Source organism: Schistocerca cancellata, chromosome 8, assembly GCF_023864275.1.
Source record: "Schistocerca cancellata isolate TAMUIC-IGC-003103 chromosome 8, iqSchCanc2.1, whole genome shotgun sequence".
NCBI lineage: Eukaryota > Metazoa > Arthropoda > Insecta > Orthoptera > Acrididae > Schistocerca > Schistocerca cancellata.
Window position 1 is genome coordinate 55,368,667 of NC_064633.1, and position 18,877 is coordinate 55,387,543.

An 18,877-nucleotide genomic window follows, 5' to 3' on the forward strand; every position below is an offset into this window, starting at 1 on the left:
GGGTTTCCTACACCTTATTAGGCACGACGATGTGTTATGTGTTTAGCATTTCCATATTTTTGCCCACCGCTCCTGTTTAACTTTATGGTGATATGGAAGTGGGTGAATTTTACCGGCTCTGTCTGAAGCAACTAAACCAATAAAAGTCATAGCGTTAAAATTTTTGTTCTTTATGTCTACTTTGTTTACACTCATTTTTTACCAATTCTGTTCCGTCATAGAGTTCCAGAAGGAAAGTATACAAAGTTTGTACTAACCCTTTCACTATCTATATGAGCCAGTTTAAGGATTTTACTCGGACCTAGTACCGAAGCAACAGCACTTTTCCTCTCTAAAAATCGTGTTCCACATCTCTGAATGCTTGCTGAAATACCGTTCTGATCATCAATGTTGGACTCTGAAATTTTACGGCTTTAACTGTACAGCTAGCCACGCGCAAATTATACGCTCCGGAAGAAAGTCTTAACTCCCAAAAAAAAAATCCTAGATTTTCGTGGATGTGCTCTACATATGATCACAAATTTTCATCGATAAACCAATTTTTTCGGAAAATCACTATTACTCACTTTCAAAGAAAATGTTGGAGCTCTAGGCTACGTGCCTTCCGCCACAAGAGCAGAGCACATTCTCTTACCCGACGCACGAAATTCCTATTCCACACCAAAGTGCGTGGCGGGTCTCTTCTCCGACTGGCCGAACACTACAGTAGCCATTAGCTTTAGATATCAATTTCCCTAACTCTCCACTCTCCCTCCTTGGGCCAACGTCCATTCCGAAATCAATTAAAATGAAGTTACCTAATGAATCATTCCAGAGAAATCAATAAAACAAATTAATCATCTGATTCATTCAAGAAAGTTTTATGTTTCTAAAACACCGAAAACCCGCTGTTTTAGAATGTACATTTGGCCCTATGTTTGAATCTCCCGTTAGTGTAGCACAATCGACAAAAGACGTAATTTGAACAGACAAGTATCCTTAACTAAAATGTTAGGAATGACACGACCAGTGGAGCCATTGTGTTCCTGCATTATAGTGTAATTTAGTGCTATAATATTTAGACGGCTGTACAGAAAAAATAATAGACCGCTTCGCGTTTGTTGGTTACAAGTTAAACCGGGAATTTTAAAAGCAGGAAACCGGCTGGAAATAAAACGAATAATGATACAGATGGTGGACGCGAAAAAAAGCAACAGCGTTCCTGGCGGACACTTTGTGAGTTTACAGAGAAAGGTACGAAAACGGACAACAGACTCATTGAGCTACCCCATCGCGACGTGCTGTTGTCGTTTCGTTAACATCATTTCCGCAAGGAGTCAACGATTGTTATCGTTTCATCTTGCTTTTTCCACCTCGTCTGCCTTTTATTGGTGAGAAGAAGTCGCCCCGACGTGTTAAAACAGATTATACGTGTCGTGCACAAAATGAAAGTTATCCGTCTCATGATGTAGTGGAGAAGGACGTGACAGGGAAAAAAAGGCACATTTAATTTGGAGGAGGAAGCTGCTGTGTATGGCTCCCGCTGGCCGAGGGAGGCTGCACGGTGAGGCAGCTAATAGTCGGCTGGAGGAACACCGGGCTCCCGCAGCGGCCACAGGCTGCGGTTACGGCGGAAATTGAATCGCTAGTCGCTGGAAGCAGACCACGGTGCTGGAAATGAGTCTCTGTCTGGAGGCGGGTAGAGCAAGAAGTAGCGGCAGCGGCGGGGGGCGTGAAGACTGCAGAGGGTGGAAGCAGGGCGAGTTGTTGAGGGGGAGTGGAGAGGGGAGGGGAGGGGAGGGGAGGGGAGGGGAGGCGAGGGTGGGAGGGAAGGAGGGGGATGGAGAGCGGAGGATGTGGGAGGGAGGGGTGAAGCTGGCGACCTGTTGTAGCTCTGCAAAGGGTGTAGCCACTCAGTAGAACGGCAAACAAATAAGAAAACTACCGACGACGGTCTGGATCATGCGCTCTCATTTCTGTGTCATGTGTGTTCTTTGTGTATTTATTAATTAGTTTATTTATTTTGGCTTTTTGCTTGGTATACATAGAAGAAAGGTTCAAAAGTGGAATGAAAACTTGTGCTTGGTCTGCATAGCACAAGTAGTTGACGTCATTCAAATCCTCAGTGAAAGCGCTGAAGAACTGCAGGACCTGTTAAATGGAATGTAAAACTTTTCATCACTCGGGTCACGAGGAAAGGTGAAGGAAGTAAAATTACACATGACACGATACAGCAAGGAGGACATAAAAAGCAAACTAGCTCAGTCAAAGGGGACATTCCTGACGAAAAGAAGTGTATCACTCACAGGCGTCCACAGAAATGCACCTAGCAGGAGGCCAAAATACTAAAATCTCTATTTTTTTATTGGACTTCTTTAATTTGAGAACGTTATTTGATAATTATCCACTCAATGTTTATATGGTAGGTTAGTTTAATATGTAAAATGTACGCACATTTTATTAGTGCACTGGAGAGCCAAAGAAACTGGTACAGCCCCAAATATCGTGTAGCGCCCACGCGACCACGCAGAACTACAGCAACGCGATGTGGCATAGACTCGACTAATATCTGAAATAGCGCTGGAGGGAACTGAATCCTGCAGCGCTGTCCATAAATCCATAGGAGTACGAGGGCGTGGAGATCTCTTCTGCACAGCACATTGCAAGGCATCCCAGATATGCTCAATAATGTTCATGTCTGGGGATTCTGATGGTCAGCGGAAGTGTTTGAATTCAGAAGGGTGTTCCTGGAGCCACTGTGTAGCAGTTCTGGACGTGTGGGGTGTCGCATTGTCGTGCTGGAATTGCCCAAGTCCGTCGGAATGGACAATGGACATGAATGGATGTAGGTGCTCAGACAGGTTGCTTACATATCACCTGTCACGTATCTAGATGTATCAGGGGTCCCATACCACGCCAACTGCACAGGCCCCATTCTTAGGATTACAGAGCAAATGGAGTTGGATAGCGGACTGAATTTTGGTGCTTGGGAATTCAGAGCTCGGGTTTTGTTAACTGCCGTATTTGAGCTGAGAATCGAATATTGAAAAATTCATTTGTGCCAAACAAAGATTTTGTCAGGGCTGTGGGACCAGGAGCTTGGGAGGCCACCTCAGACACAACCTATCCCTCTCTGGTGGCCACAGACGCCTTCCTGTAAAGGAGATCGGTATACGAACCAAGGGTCACTTCCTACGCTAGCATCCTTTTAATACAATATGGCTCATCAGGGATGGAGAATATGTCAGAGAGATAGGGTGTAAAATGGTTAGCTTTGCTCAGGTTGTCAAGTAAGGGATAGTTATTCTGGAGAAGTAGGCAGTAAGTTATGAGATTATTAACAGTGAATCAGTGGAATGTTTTCCATTATTTAGAAGAGTTAATGTGGAGTGTAGCGTTGAATTTGATGCATTCCTGGCGCCAATCCTGGCGTTTTATTGGGATTTCATTAATTCCTAATATGTCTCTGTATTTGCGGGTGGCGTGTGATTGTATTGCAGTCATGACTCTGCAAGAAGGATCAGTACATACAAGATTCCAGAGGAGTATGAAAAGATTAGATATTCTGAAGGAATTTTGTTTAAATTTTCATAATATAATATAAGAACCTATAAATGCTTTTAAAAAATCCACAGGTTCTTATTTAATACTGAAGATTTTTAGAACTGACTGCAAATCCTACCGTTACTGAAAAGATGAAACTCTGCTCATGTGATAATAAGCTCTCAAATTTAATGATCAATCTCAGTACCTGAGTTTTCGTTTTCACAGACTTCCACATGAAAATAAGGAATTGAATTCATGCAGTTTACACTTGTCGACGAGAATTACATCACATACTAATGAATTCATTTACTTCACACACTAATGCATTCTGCTCACAAGTCACCATAGGACATAACACATAATATAGAACCCCTAGTGTCCAGCCGGCCGGGGTGGCCGAGCGGTTCTAGGCGCTACAGTCCAGAACCGCACGATCTCTACGGTCGCAGGTTGGAATCCTGCCTCGGGCATGGATGTGTGTGATGTCCTTAGGTTAGTTAGGTTTAAGTAGTTCTAAGTTCTAGGAGACCATTTGAACCCAGTGCCCAACGCACCACCTTAAAGGTAAGGCGCTGTGCTCTCTACATGCTGAAGTATCGGACGCCCAAACTAGTAATCCTTCGAGCAGCGGAACACATAGTTTGCCGCGCCTTCAGATATCTTTTTTCTGAAGTGCATCTGCACAACAGCGCTATTTATCCCTAGACACCATTTACATGTCCGCCCTGGTAGCTGAGTGGTCAGCGTGACAGACTGTCAATCCTAAGGGCCCGGGTTCGATTCCCGGCTGGGACTGGATGTTGTGTTGTCCTAATCATCATCATTTCATCCCCATCGACGCGCAGGTCGCTGAAGTGGCGTCAAATCGAAAGACCTGCACCAGGCGAACGGTCTACCCGACGGGAGGCCCTAGCCACACGACATTTCCATTTATTTACCACTTACAATCACGGGATTAAGGAAACGTGTTGCACCACATGTAACTTCGAATTGGGCAGCCAGAGAAGAATTCTTATACTACTATTTGTAATTTTATGAAGTACAACACTGGCAACCAGTATCAAAAGGCCATGCCGTAGCAGTTCTTTGCTCACAATGAATGTGGCAAAGTGCAGATACCCTTCCTGGTATATTTCACTGTAATAGTAAAAGCATATATTTTTTTCACTAGCACTGTCGCTAAAGGCGCAACCGTCCGCTTTTCCCGCGCGTGTGTCGTCGGATAAATAAGTCTGAACAAGAATTGCAAATACAGTCTCGCACGACCAGCACACATGCGTAAAATCTCTAATGGCTTTCCTCCGGAAGAGTGTAGAACATCGCTGTGGGGCACTTGTAGAAATGAGCAAAGAGAGGTAGATTTGCTATAAGCATCAAGCCGAACAAACAGAATAACAGCACTAGCACGGGACAACGCTGGAACACCTGTCGTGGGCCGCACATCGTCCTAACACGTGGAGTTAGACTCTGACAACAAGGACCTCGTTCTGCGTCCGTTGATGGTGCACGTAATTCCTCAAAGACGTCGTTAATTTGTAGCATCTGCTGTCCAGATGAACTCCAGTCCAGGCCGCTGCAAACGCAGTAGCACCTCTTTTCACTATAAGAGATGTTTTTAAACTAATAGTGAACGTTAGTCGAAACAGCGAAGCAAATGCGCTCGCATTAACAACAACGATGGGACATACAATTTCAACGATCAGAGCATGCCTACACAAGATTGCCACCAACTACGGCGATGAAGTTAAACACTGAAAGGCAAACCTAAGCTATGACACAGACCAATCAAACTAAGCGTAATTATACGGTCTCCAACCAATAACCGGGTAGCTGCATTTTGCTTCAACGACTCCGCACAGTATTGAAACACCATTATATGGATCGGATAATTCAGATAAGTCATGCGGTAGTCACAGCCCAAAACTGCAGATTCACGACGTGACCACGGACACCAGCCATCAAAACTTTGCCCCACAGTGCCCTTGCCGCAGAACACGCTGCTTCCGCGATGAACAGGGAGGCCACTCTCGCACCTACTCATCGCCCTCAGCCGTGCTCCGCGTCTTCGCCACAGAAGCGCTCGCTAGAAGCTAGCTGCCAGTCAGCACATTCGAGGGTTGGAACCCCTGTTCTCCTCCGTAATACGAACTGCCTGATCTCCTCTCAGGCTCCAAATCCGGATAGCGAACAGTTTCCGATCCTCTTCGTCTTCGCCTTCGCTGCCAGGCCACGCTACGCGTCGTCGCCTCCTCTCATTGCTTTCGCTGCCAGTAATCTTCTTATCGACGTCTCGATCTTGCCACTGATCATTGCCAGCCGCATCTTCACCGCCGTTACTTCGCCTCCCTCAGCATCACCGCCGTTCGCCATCGCCTCTGCCTCCACCTGTTTAACGCTACCACCAGTTTGGAAGGTAGGAGACGAGATACTGGCAGAAGTAAAGCTGTGAGGACCGGGCCTGAGTCGTGCTTCGGTAGCTCAAATGGTAGAGCACTCGCCCGCGAAATGCAAAGGTCCTGAGTTCGAGTCTCGGTCGGGCACACAGTTTTAATCTGCCAGGAAGTTTCATATCAGCGCACACTCCGCTGCAGAGTGAAAATCTCATTCGGGCAACATATTATTGCTGCAGATGTCTCGTCAACATCCACAGTAGATCCCCTGCAGAACTCCAGCAGTGGCATCAGTTTACTACCTCTGCACGAGGGACATTCTTACCATCACACAACACGCCCATCCTGAAAGTAACGTGAGCCCTGATGTCATCCTAGCCTCTCCCAGCTTTCTTGGACACGTCACCACAGAAGTCCTCGACCCGATTGAAAGGGTCCATCTACCCGTTCTCTGCACCAATAACCATCCTAATCCTGTGCACTCAATCTCAACTTCCATCCAAGAGCTATTCAAGATATTCAAGACTGCTCCCACACCAACTGAAATGCCCAGTGGGAATCCATAGACACCCAGGTTGAAAGCCACTCCCTGTCCATCCATCAATCTGACGATATTCCTTAGGCAACATCCACCTTGTCACAGACCTTTGTCAGACGCTATATCCACACATATTTCTACCAAAACCATATATCTCCAGTACCTCACACTCCCTCCACAAGTCTTACCACTGCTCAGAGAATACTATTGTATGTACTGATCCTTCTTGCAGAGTCATGACTGCAATACAATCACACGCCACCCTCAAATACAGAGACATATCACGAATTAATGAAATCCCAATAAAACGCCAGGATTGGCGCCAGGAATGCATAAAATTTAACGCTACACTCCACATTAACTCTTCTAAGTAATGGAAAACATTCCACTGACTCACTGTTAATAATCTCATAACTTACTGCCTACTTCTCCAGAATAACTATCCCTTACTTGACAACCTGAGCAAAGCTAACCATTTTCCACCCTATCTCTCTGACATCTTCTCCATCCCTGATGAGCCATATTTTGATCACTCACTCTTTCCTGCCATATATGAACATACAATTAGCGCTGTCGCACCACTGGCTCCTAGCTTCCAGTACTTGGACAACATTACAAATCGAAATTAATTACAGCAAGAAGAATACAACAAGCAATCAACAAAAACAAACTACTTACCTCAGTCACGACTGTATTACTTATCAACACCTCATACAATGCCGCCTCCCCTTTCTCATCACTCTTGCAACCATTTACACCACTATCCTCTCCACAGGTTACTATTCTCAACAATGGAAAATATCTTTTGCTCAAATCCTACAAACCCCCTACTGCTACCTCCTTCTACAATCCCATTAGCCAAACCCCAGTGCTTAGCAAAGGTCTTCAAATCCATCCTCTTCCAATGCATCCATTACCATTTGAACCACCACCACCTTCTCTCCGTTAATCAGTGTGGCTTGTGTCCCAATTTCTCCTATGACGAACAGCGCCTGCGCCTCATCCGTCTCTTATCCCGCCAATTCATCTCCTACAAATCCACTATTTTTGTCTCCCTCAACTTACAAACAGCTTACAGCCGTGTATGGCATTCTAGTCTCCTTCTCAAACTCCAGACATGCATTTCCAATTAACAATGTCTCTCTTACTGCATCCTTCCTATCTAATCGACCCTCCTCTGTCACTATTAACAATACTACTTCTCGTACCTTCCATCCCACTCCAGGATTGCCCCAAGGCTCTCTGCTCTCCTTTATCACCTATACACTGCTGATACACCCAAACCACTTCCTCTACACCACCTCTGGTCCACCTCCTTCAGTATGCTGATAACACAACTTGTCTGGTCCCCTACCCTATACCCCAGAAATCTGAACATCTCTCCAAATCCACCTCAGTCAGATTGCCTCCTGGTGTAACCAATGACTCCTCAAGATCAATCCCTCCAAATCCCACCCAATAATTATAGGATGATCCACCTGCACCTTCTGCCTTCACGTCTTCTCCCTTACCATTTACAACCATAATATCCAGCTAACACACAAAAACATCTCAGACTAACTCTTGACCAGCAACTAACATGGAAATCTCACCTACTAACCATCCAACAGAAAAGCAACAATAGACTAAAACTACTAATAAGGGGATTACACCTCTCCAAACCTACGAAACCATGATCCAAGCCATCCTCTGGTATGCAAATCTTGCATGAGTCATCAGAGATCTATAAGTCCCTCCAAATTCTCGAACGCGATGCACTGGGTCTAGTCTCCCCCCACTTGGATCCTCTATCATGTCATCAAATTCTCACCCCTCCTCACCAACCACAAACACCTCCACATCTCCTATACTGTCAACAAACTAGATTTCAGTCACCCAGTTGCCTCCTTTCTGATCATCAACACTAGTATGCTGCTGTGCCTTCATAAACCCATCCCTCCATCTCTACAGCCATACACTCCATATACTACCCCGACGAAACTTGAGCTAATTCCCTCTCTCAGATAATGAGATACACCCTGATACTATCAACTAAACTCTTCCCCACCTATCCCACTCCGCATTAGGGCTCGTCTCTTTTTTGCCTCCCCATTCTTTTCTTGTTTCAACTGCTGCCCTACCCAAATAACACAATAGTCATTACCCTATGTCTGTCCCACTGACTGTATTTCCCACTATGCACGTCAGCTCCTAACCCTCATTTCCATAGTTTATCCTATCTAACAGACCTCTATCTTTCTACCTTCATCCCTTCACACAAGGAAACATACTCTTTCTTCTGGCAACACCATTCACCCTAATGCAGTTTCTTCAGTTTTTAAGTAAAAGCGCTGTACTCCAGTGTTTTTATCAGAAGAATTTCACTTTCCTGTGATGTGTTTTTGAAACTTGTATATTTCCATTTCTTAACTATCGGTACTTGATTTTTAATCTCATATAGAAGGAAAACAATTCTTTTTTACTTCCCACTGTACTTTATTTTAATTCGCTTGGCTGAAGAGCGGAGAACTGTGCTGCTGACTGCCCACTCCCAGCCCTTGTGAGGCGTGAAGGATGAAACAACAATACAGGTGTTGAGAATGCTACATCAACATCGATTGTACCCGTACCATATTTCTATGCACCAGGAACTGCACTGCGACGACTTTGAACGTCGTGTACAGTTCTGCCACTGGGCACAAAAGAAATTACGGAACGATGACAGATTTTTTTGTACGCGTTCTATTTAGCGACGAAGCGTCATTCACCAACAGCGGTAACGTAAACCGGCATAATATGCACTATTGGGCAACGGGAAATCCACGATGGCTGCGACAAGAGGAACATCAGCGACCTTGGCGGGTTAATTTATGGTGCGGCGTTATGAGAAGAAGGATAATTGGCCCCCATTTTATCGATGGCAATCTAAATGGTGCAATGTATGCTGATTTCCTACGTAATGTTCTACCGATGTTACTACAAGATGTTTCATTGCATGACAGTATGGTGATGTACTTCCAACATGATGGATGTCCGCCACATAGCTCGCGCGCGGTTGAAGCGGTATTGAATAGCATATTTCATGACAGGTGGATTGGTTGTCGAAGCCCGCACGTTCACCGGATCTGACGTCCCCGGACTTCTTTCTGTGGGGAAAGTTGAAGGACATTTGCTAACTTGATCCACCGATAACGCCGAACAACATGCGTCAGTGCATTGTCAATGTATGTGCGAACATTACGGAAGGCGAACTACGCGCTGTTGAGAGGAATGTCGTTACACGTATTGCCAAATACATTGAGGTTGGCGGACATCATTTTGAGCATTTATTGCATTAATGTGGTCCCTACAGATAATCACGCTGTAACAGCATGCGTTCTCAGAAATGATAAGTTCACAAAGATACATGTATCACATTGGAACAACCGAAATAAAATATGCAAACGGACCAACGTTCTGTATTTTAATTTAAAAAACCTACCTGTTACCAACTGCTCGTCTAAAACTGTGGGCCATATGTTTGTGACTATTACAGCGCCATCTATCACAAAGTGAAAAAAGTGGTCCAACTGAAACATTCATATTTCTTTACGTACTACACGAATATGTAATAAAAAATGGGTGTTCCTATTTTAAAAAACGCAGTTGATATCCGTTTGACCTATGGCAGCGCCATCTAGCGGTCCAGCCATTGCTCCCTCTGGTTTCCCCCTTCGAGCTAGGCAGGTTTCGTTCTTTGTAGTTTTTTCGTTTGACGCTTATTTCGTGAGTTATTTGGCCCGGTTACGATCAGTGGAGCACCCTGTATACACCGCAGATGATTGATGACGACGGATGGCTCGATCCGTAATATCCATTGAATGAAATTGACAGATATAACCGTTATGAATGAATGAAGGATGTATTAGTGTAAATTTTGCTGGTATAGTCTGTCAAAATTGCATTATTGGTAGGCGTATAAAATTGCTGAAATCATGATGTTTTGGTGCCAAACCAAGCCGCGGATTCGAAGACGGCAACACGCAGCAGATGGCTGAACTACTACCATATACTGTCAAATCCCGCTCTCGACAACTTTCTTGGTATCTTTTTTCTTTTGCTAGATAGAGAGTTTCAAAGTTACGTTAGCCCTTCATACAAAATATACACGCAAAAGTGATCGATGTCGCACATACTCATGTTATGCCCATGATTTAAATTGACGGATATTCCCGTGAGTGAACGAATGAATGAATGATAAATGAGCATTAATGCTTGGGTGGTCCCTCCGGAACACCCCCCCGCCCCCTCCAAAAAAAGGCCTTTTTCACCGATGTTTAGCCGTCAGCAGCTGACCAAAACCAGTCGCAGATTCCAAGACGACTGTGCACAAGTGGATGACACTTTTATGATAAAATGTTGTAAAAGCTTCCGTGGCCACTTATTGACAAACCGCTAGGTTCTTCGGCCGATGTTCGTCCGATTATTTTACTGACGTTTCGCCAGCACGAGTGGCTGGCATTGTTAAAGCTTCACCCTCCATTGCTGGTGGTGAACTAGCGGCCGTAGACTATGTGTACCTGGCGTGCCAGCGTCCGAGGGCTTCTCCACGTCATTTCCGGTGCGGTTCTCCTGTTGCTACCTGCGATGGTCGTTCGCTGCAGCACACGAAGCCAGGATCCGTTTACCTTGAGACTTTCTTCTTTCATGTCGAAGCTGTTCTCGTGTTTGTGTATCTTTATTGGTTATCTAAAAAATCTGGTGTGGTAGTTCTTCCCTACAGCCACAATTTTCGTGTCGGCGAATTTTACTACGTGATCGGACTCACACAGCGCGTGATCTGTCACAGCTAATTTCTCCACCTGTCCCAACCTCCAATGTCGCTTATGTTCTGTAGCCTTGGTGTTAATCGATTGTCCAGTCATTTTGCGAATATGCATGGTATGCGGTATATTCCCGACAGTGTAAGTGGGTCCCTTTTCTCCTTTGCCGATCTGAGACACTGTTTGATCATCCTTGTCAGTCTGTAAACAGACTTTACGGCGTGTTTGGGCAATATAGGGCCGATTCTGTCATCAGTCTGGGAATGTATGGCAGAAAGGTCATACCCGACATTTCTTTCTCTGATTTGTCACTTCGCCGAGCGTTATGCTTCTGATATAACTTGTGGAGTACCCATTGCTCCTCAGAACACTTTCCAGGTGAAGCATTTCGCTTCTTAGGTGCTGCTGCTCCCATATTCGTCTTGCTCTCTTTACGAGAGTAGTAATGGTTCAAATGGCTCTCAGCACTATGGGACTTAACATCTGAGGTCATCAGTCCCCTAGAACTTAGAACTACTTAAACCTAACTAACCTAAGGACATCACACACATTCATGCCCGAGGCAGGATTCGAACCGGCGACCGAAGCGGTCGCGCGGTTCCAGACTGTAGCGCCTAGAACCGCTCGGCCACCGTGGCCGGCAGAGTATTAATCATGCCTCTTTTCTGGCTTGGGTGGTGGTTTGATAGTTTGTGCAGCTATCGGTCCGTGTGTGTCGGTTTTCGATACATGCTGCGTCCCAGGGTTTCACTATCTCTTGTGACCAGCACATCAAGAAATGGTAGTTTTCGTTCTCTTCTACTTCCTACTCTTATGTTGGCGTGGAGGCTGTTCAAGTGTCTTAGGAAGTCACCGAGCTGTTCTTCGTTATGGCTCCACACAACGAAAGCGTCATCGACGTATCTGTACCACACCTTAGGATTACAAGTCGCCATGTCCAGTGCCTTTGGTTCGAAATTTTCTGGACTAAGAGGACTACTCATGTTGACGCCTTCCAGCTGTTTGTAGAAGTTGCTATTCCACCTGAAGTAGCTCGTAGTGAGACATGCATGAAAGAGCTTTGTGACGTCTTGTGGGAAAATGGAACCGATGTGCTCCAGAGAGTCACAAAGTGGCACTTTCATAAACAAAGAACATCAAAATTGACCAGGACGTCATTTGCTGCAAGTTTTAGTTTTTTCAGCTTCCCAATGAAATGTCCCGAGTAGTTTATGTATGTGCCAGTCTTCCCCATGAGCTGTTTGAGCAGAGAGGCCAAGCGCTTTTCCAGTTTATACGTCGGTGAGCAAGGAGCCCTAACAATCGCTCTTAGTGGAACGTTGTTCTTATGGATCTTAGGTAATCCATACAGCCGAGGTAGTAGGGCTTCGTGTTGCGCAGGTTCCTCTGTATGTCCGCAGGCAGAGAAGACCCCATGATTACCCGATTCGTATTCCGTGTTATACGCTGCGTTATATCTGCGCTTCGTTTTCGGTACGTCGTCGGATCTAATGGGTCCCAGATCCCTGCTCATAATCATCGGTCTTCATTACGACAGGGGAAGTGTCTGTACTTCAAAAAGGATGGAATTTCGCTATATAAGCTATACCTATGGAAGTCATCATTGCCAATACCGAAGCGGCCAGCCGAATGCTTCCTTGTGAAAGGTCAGAGGAAATTAGCACTGAAACAACCAGGATACTGCGCCGAGCAAAACCACCAGCTTGCGACCTGAAGAAGGAAGAGGTATAAGCTATTAAGAATTTTAACACCGACAAGAGTATATTGGTACTGCCTGCCGATAAGGGAAACGCAGCGGCTAATAATCAAATTGTCGTTGTGTCATTATGAAAAGACTCTTCAAAGGTCTGTGCGTGCTTTCCTCCTAACTTCGCCGGCATGTAAACTATCTTCGCATTCAGTCAGAAAGCGATGGAGAACATACTGGCCATTTTGTCCAGTCTGCAAGTCCACTTTACTCGCTGTGCTCACTGAAAGAACATGCTCCTGTTTGCTATTTACTCAGTGAGATCAGGAATTATGACTATAAATAAAAGTTTTGTGGCTTAACTGATTGATATATCCTGTAAATGTTCACACGCACAAAATATAAGTTTTGGTACTGTAACTAACAACAGATCAGAGGGGACCTCTGAGGAAGTTCCAAGTAAAACAATCTATTGCTCTAACTTCTAATCACCAAAAGTTAAAAAGTTAATTGGTCGCCTTAAAAGTGGCAAATAATTACGCCACTTGCGACTCGGTTTTGTCAGTATAACGAGTGGCACACAGACGGTTACTTCCGTGATACCTAAGCTAACCAGGATGGTGTACAGTTCGGAAATTCAGTCCCTAAGCATTCATTTGCCCAACTCTGACGTCATCCGAGGCACGATGCACGCGAGCGTTTGCCTGACGCGGACAGTTTGATACCTCGGTGTGTCACCTCACTGCCGCTCTGGTTGTGTTTATACAAGGCCGCAGCAGACCGCCAAACTGAACATCTGCTGTAGCTCAAGCAGGATACGGTGGCGTATGCGCAGTGACCACTTTTCGTCCAAAGCGCAGAACGAGTTCATTCGTTTGTTTGGAAGGGGAGGCCGACAGGTGTTTTCACCTTTCAGCCCTTCAGTGATGAAAGAATCTTGGCGCTCACCCTGCAAACTTTCTCAAACGATTTTACAAAAACTGTTCTCCAAAAATTTCATTTTTTCTTTACTTATAGCTTCATATGTCAGGTTCACGATGATGTGCCCATCATTTTGTTAATTTTCATAGTTATTGTGATATTTACGTGAAGGTAAGAAACTGTGTGAAATTCAGAAATGGAATTAGAAACAGAGGTCGCTATGATTTTGCGTTTGGTACATGTTACGTAATGTGTTGTAGCGTATGAAATTTAGCTAACATATTGAATTTTTCTTTAGACTTTTGTAGAGGTATCGATCTGTCACCATTCTGAAGAAAGTTGATTTGATGTTGTAACGCTACAGATGGCCCCTGCCAGGAAGACTACACTCAAGACACCTCTGTGTACCATATAACATAAACAAGCACGTGCAGGCGCTACCAAGAGGAAAACAATTCTTGAAATCAAACAGAACTTGCTAGAGACTAATGCGTCCCCAGCTCGTGGTCGTGAGGTAGCGTTCTCGCTTCCCGCGCCCGGGTTCCCGGGTTCGATTCCTGGCTGGGTCAGAGGTTTTCTCTGCGTCGTGATGACTGGGTGTTGTGTGATGTCCTTAGGTTAGTTAGCTTCAAGTAGTTCTAAGTTTTAGGAGACTGATGACCACAGATGTTAAGTCCCATAGTGCTCAGAGCCATTTGAACCAAAGAAGAGACTAATTCGAACCCTTTTCTGCAGAGGTCGCCTCACAGATACAGGGAAAGTTGGAGTACTCCGCCTGCCTCCGCCTACTTTATAAGGCCAGCGCAGCAGCAGTACGGCAGTTCCCCGCCGAGCTAGGACCAGCTCCGATGGGCCTCACCGACGCCCTTGATGAATGGTCGTCTACACGTTATTTGTTTTTGTGTGTATATAGTGATTGTTCGAGAAGTGTAGTTTCAATAAACGCCATTGTACTGAGCGTTCTACAATACAAAGTACTCTCCAGATGTAGCACATCCATCTGCGATCGAGCCGCGCTACTGATAAAGCCAGATTGGACTATCCACAACATTCTTCGTATTTCATAAACGATTTCAGATATCGAAATGAGATTTTGGTGAATGACAGCATGCACGCCGTCAACGCAAATTCGGATTACTTGGCTTGTCTCCGGCCGCTTGTCACCTTTCCGTTGATGACAAGCTTCATACACATTAGGTTTTGCCCGCTTTAATTTTCTGGAAATCATCTATTTTGCCGTATCATTCTACAAACTCGAATTTTCTTTTCAAGTAACTTCTCTGCAAGTTCTACAGCGTTATAATAATTATCCACGCAGAGGTCATGCCACTTTCCATCAGAAGGTGTCAGTAGTTCCATCACTGGTTATGCTAAAGGCTGTCCAACGCCGGGTATATCTTGAATGAGAAAATGTATCCCGTAATCGAATCACACAGCATCCGAATGAATATTCCGTATTTCATAATTTTCGACGGATTGTAAACTTTAAAATTTAATCGTCCACGTTACGGTATGATTCCTTCATCAACTGAGATGTTTTAACTTATATTAAATGTTTCTTTAAACTTTTTGGAAAAATAATCAATTACGAATTGCACTTTCTACATCTACATCTACATTTATACTCCGCAAGCCACCCAACTGGGTGTGGTGGAGGGCACTTTACGTGCCACTGTCATTACCTCCCTTTTCTGTTCCAGTCGCGTATGTTTCGCGGGAAGAACGACTGTCTGAAAGCCTCCGTGCGTGCTCGAATCTCTCTAATTTTACAATCGTGATTTCCTTGGGAGGTATAAGTAGGGGGAAGCAATATATTCGATACCTCATCCAGAAACGCACCCTCTCGAAACCTGGCGAGCAAGCTACACCGCTACAGTCTGGAGCCGAGCGACCGCTACGGTCGCAGGTTCGAATCCTGCCTCGGGCATGGATGTGTGTGATGTCCTTAGATTGTTAGGTTTAATTAGGTCTAAGTTCTAGGCGACTGATGACCTCAGAAGTTAAGTCGCATAGTGCTCAGAGCCATTTGAACCATTTTTTGAAGCTACACCGCGATGCAGAGCGCCTCTCTTGCAGAGTCTGCCACTTGAGTTTGCTAAACATTTCCGTAACGCCATCACGGTTACCAAATAACCCTGTGACGAAACGCGCCGCTCTTCTTTGGATCTTCTCTATCTCCTCCGCCAACCCGATCTGGTACGGATCCCACACTGATGAGCAGTACTCAAGTATAGGTCGAACGAGTGTTTTGTAAGCCACCTCCTTTGTTGATGGACTACATTTTCTAAGGACTCTCCCAATGAATCTCAACCTGGTACCCACCTTACCGACAATTTTGTATGATCATTCCACTTCAAATCATTCCGCACGCATACTCTCAGATATTTTACAGAAGTAACTGCTACCAGTGTTTGTTCCGCTACCATATAATCAAACAATAAAGGATCCTTCTTTTTATGTATTCGCAATACATTACATTTGTCTATGTTAAGGGTCAGTTGCCACTCCCTGCACGAAGTGCCTATGCGCTGCAGATCTTCCTGCATTTAGCTACAATTTTCTAATGCCGGTCGGCATTATCCGGTTTATTGTAGCTGTCGGATGTGTGTGAATTGTTAAGGGACCAAACTGCTAAGGTCATCGGTCCCTAGTCTCACACTCTACTTAAACTAACTTAGTCTAACTTACGCTAAGGAAAACACAACACCCATGTCCGAGGGAGGACTCGAACCTCCGACGGGGGCAGCCCTTGCTGTCGGAAAAATGTAAAAATGAAAATATTTAAGTTCCTGGCAGATTAGAACTGTGTGCCCCACCGAGACTCGAACTCGGGACCTTTGTCTTTCGCGGGCAAGTGCTCTACCATCAGAGCTACCGAAGCACGACTCACGCCCGGTCCTCACAGCTTTACTTCTGCCAGTATCTGTAAAGCTGTGAGGGCCGTGCGTAAGTCGTGCTTCGGTAGCTCTGATGGTAGAGCACTTGCCCGCGAAAGGCAAAGGTCCCGAGTTCGAGTCTCGGTCGGGCACACAGTTTTAATCTGCCTGGAAGTTTCATATCAGCGCACACTCCGCTGCAGAATGAAAATCTCATTCATGAAAATATTTGTCTGAATTGGTTGTGGTACATCGTTTTGCGAAATATGGGTGTGTCTCTCGACAGATTCGTTGACCAATAATCATCCACCCTTGTTTTTTTTTCAGTTCTCGTGAGGATAGCAAGCCGACACCATTTTCTAATTTCGGGTCCCGTAACGTCGACAAATTTGGCATTTTTTAAATCCAGTTTCCTTTTACTGCAATTTTGACTGTAGTACTTGTTGGTTTCGTTGCTAATATATTCAAATAGATCGTTCCCAATATTTAATTCTACGATATCCTCGAGGCTCTGTGTATCATTGGGAAATATGTTTGGAACCTGGGATCCTTCAAATTTATTATTGGCCCTCAGTAAATCAAAGTTTGAACACTATGCACTGCCTTCTTCGTCTGATTCAGCCGAATCAGTTGCCAACAGTAGCGTACACCGATTTCTTCTTGGACGTGTTTCACTATCTTCCTACGATTCTGCTTCACTTTCATTTTTTCGATATCCAGTGTCTTTTTCCCAATCGGCCAAGTCGTCCGGAACGTCATACAAGACGGCCGCACATTCATCGTAAATAGTCCTATTGTCTCTTTCGTGCGCCATGATGAAAGGGCACAAATACTTATAAAAACAGATAACTTGTTGAAGTGTGTAACTTATTGGTACCTAAACAAAACACAAACAGAATGCAAAAGATACTGAAGTGCTGACCCCGGCCACTGCGATACTGCACAGAGGACTCCGGTGTCGCCGGCCGTTGACGGCTATATCAAGCACGACATCACTGTGGTGTCGCCGGCGACTAAGCGATACTGCGCAGAGGACTCCGGTGTCGCCGGCCGTTGGCAGCTATATCAAGCACGACATCACTGTGGTGTCGCTGGCGACTAAGCGATACTGCGCAGAGGACTCCGGTGTCGCCGGCCGTTGGCAGCTATATCAAGCACGACATCACTGTGGTGTCGCCGGCGACTAAGCGATACTGCGTATGGGACTCCGGTGTCGCCGGCCGTTGACAGCTATATCAAGCACGACATCACTGTGGTGCCGCCGGCGACTAAGCGATACTGCGCAGAGGGCTCCGGTGTCGCCGGCCATCGACGGCTATATCAAGCACGACATCACTGTGGTGTCGCCGGCGACTAAGCGATACTGCGCAGAGGACTCCGGTGTCGCGGGCCGTTGATAGCTATATCAAGGACGACACCACTGTGGTGTCGCCGGCGACTAAGCGATACTGCGCAGAGGACTCCGGTGTCGCAAGACGTTGGCAGCTACATCAAGCACGACATCATTGTGGTGTCGCCGGCGACTAAGCGATACTGCGCATAGGACTCCGGTGTCGCCGGCCGTCGACGGCTATATCAAGCACGACATCACTGTGGTGTCGCCGGCGACTAAGCGATACTGCGCAGAGGACTCTGGTGTCGCCGGCCGTTGACGGCTATATCTCGCACGACACCACTGTGGGGTCGCCGGCGACTAAGCGATACTGCGCAGAGGACTCCGGTGCCGCCGGCCGTTGATGGCTATATCACGCACAACACCACTGAGGTGTCGAAGGCGACTAAGCGATACTGCGCAGAGGACTCTGGTGTTGCAGGCCGTTGACGGCTATATCAAGCACGACATCACTGTGGTGTCCACTGCGACTAAGCGATACTGCGCAGAGGACTCTGGTGTCGTCGGCCGCCGACGGTTATACCAAGCTCGACACCACTGTGGTGTCGCCGGCAACTAAGCGATACTGCGCAGAGGACTTCGGTGTCGCCGGCAGTTGACGGCTATATCAAGCACGACATCACTGCGGTGTCGCCGGCGACTAAGCGATACTGCGCAGTGGACTCCGGTGTCGCCAGCCGTTGATAGCTATATCAAGCACGACATCACTGTTGTGTCGCCGGCGACTAAGCGATACTGCGCAGAGGACTCTGGTGTCGCCGGCCGT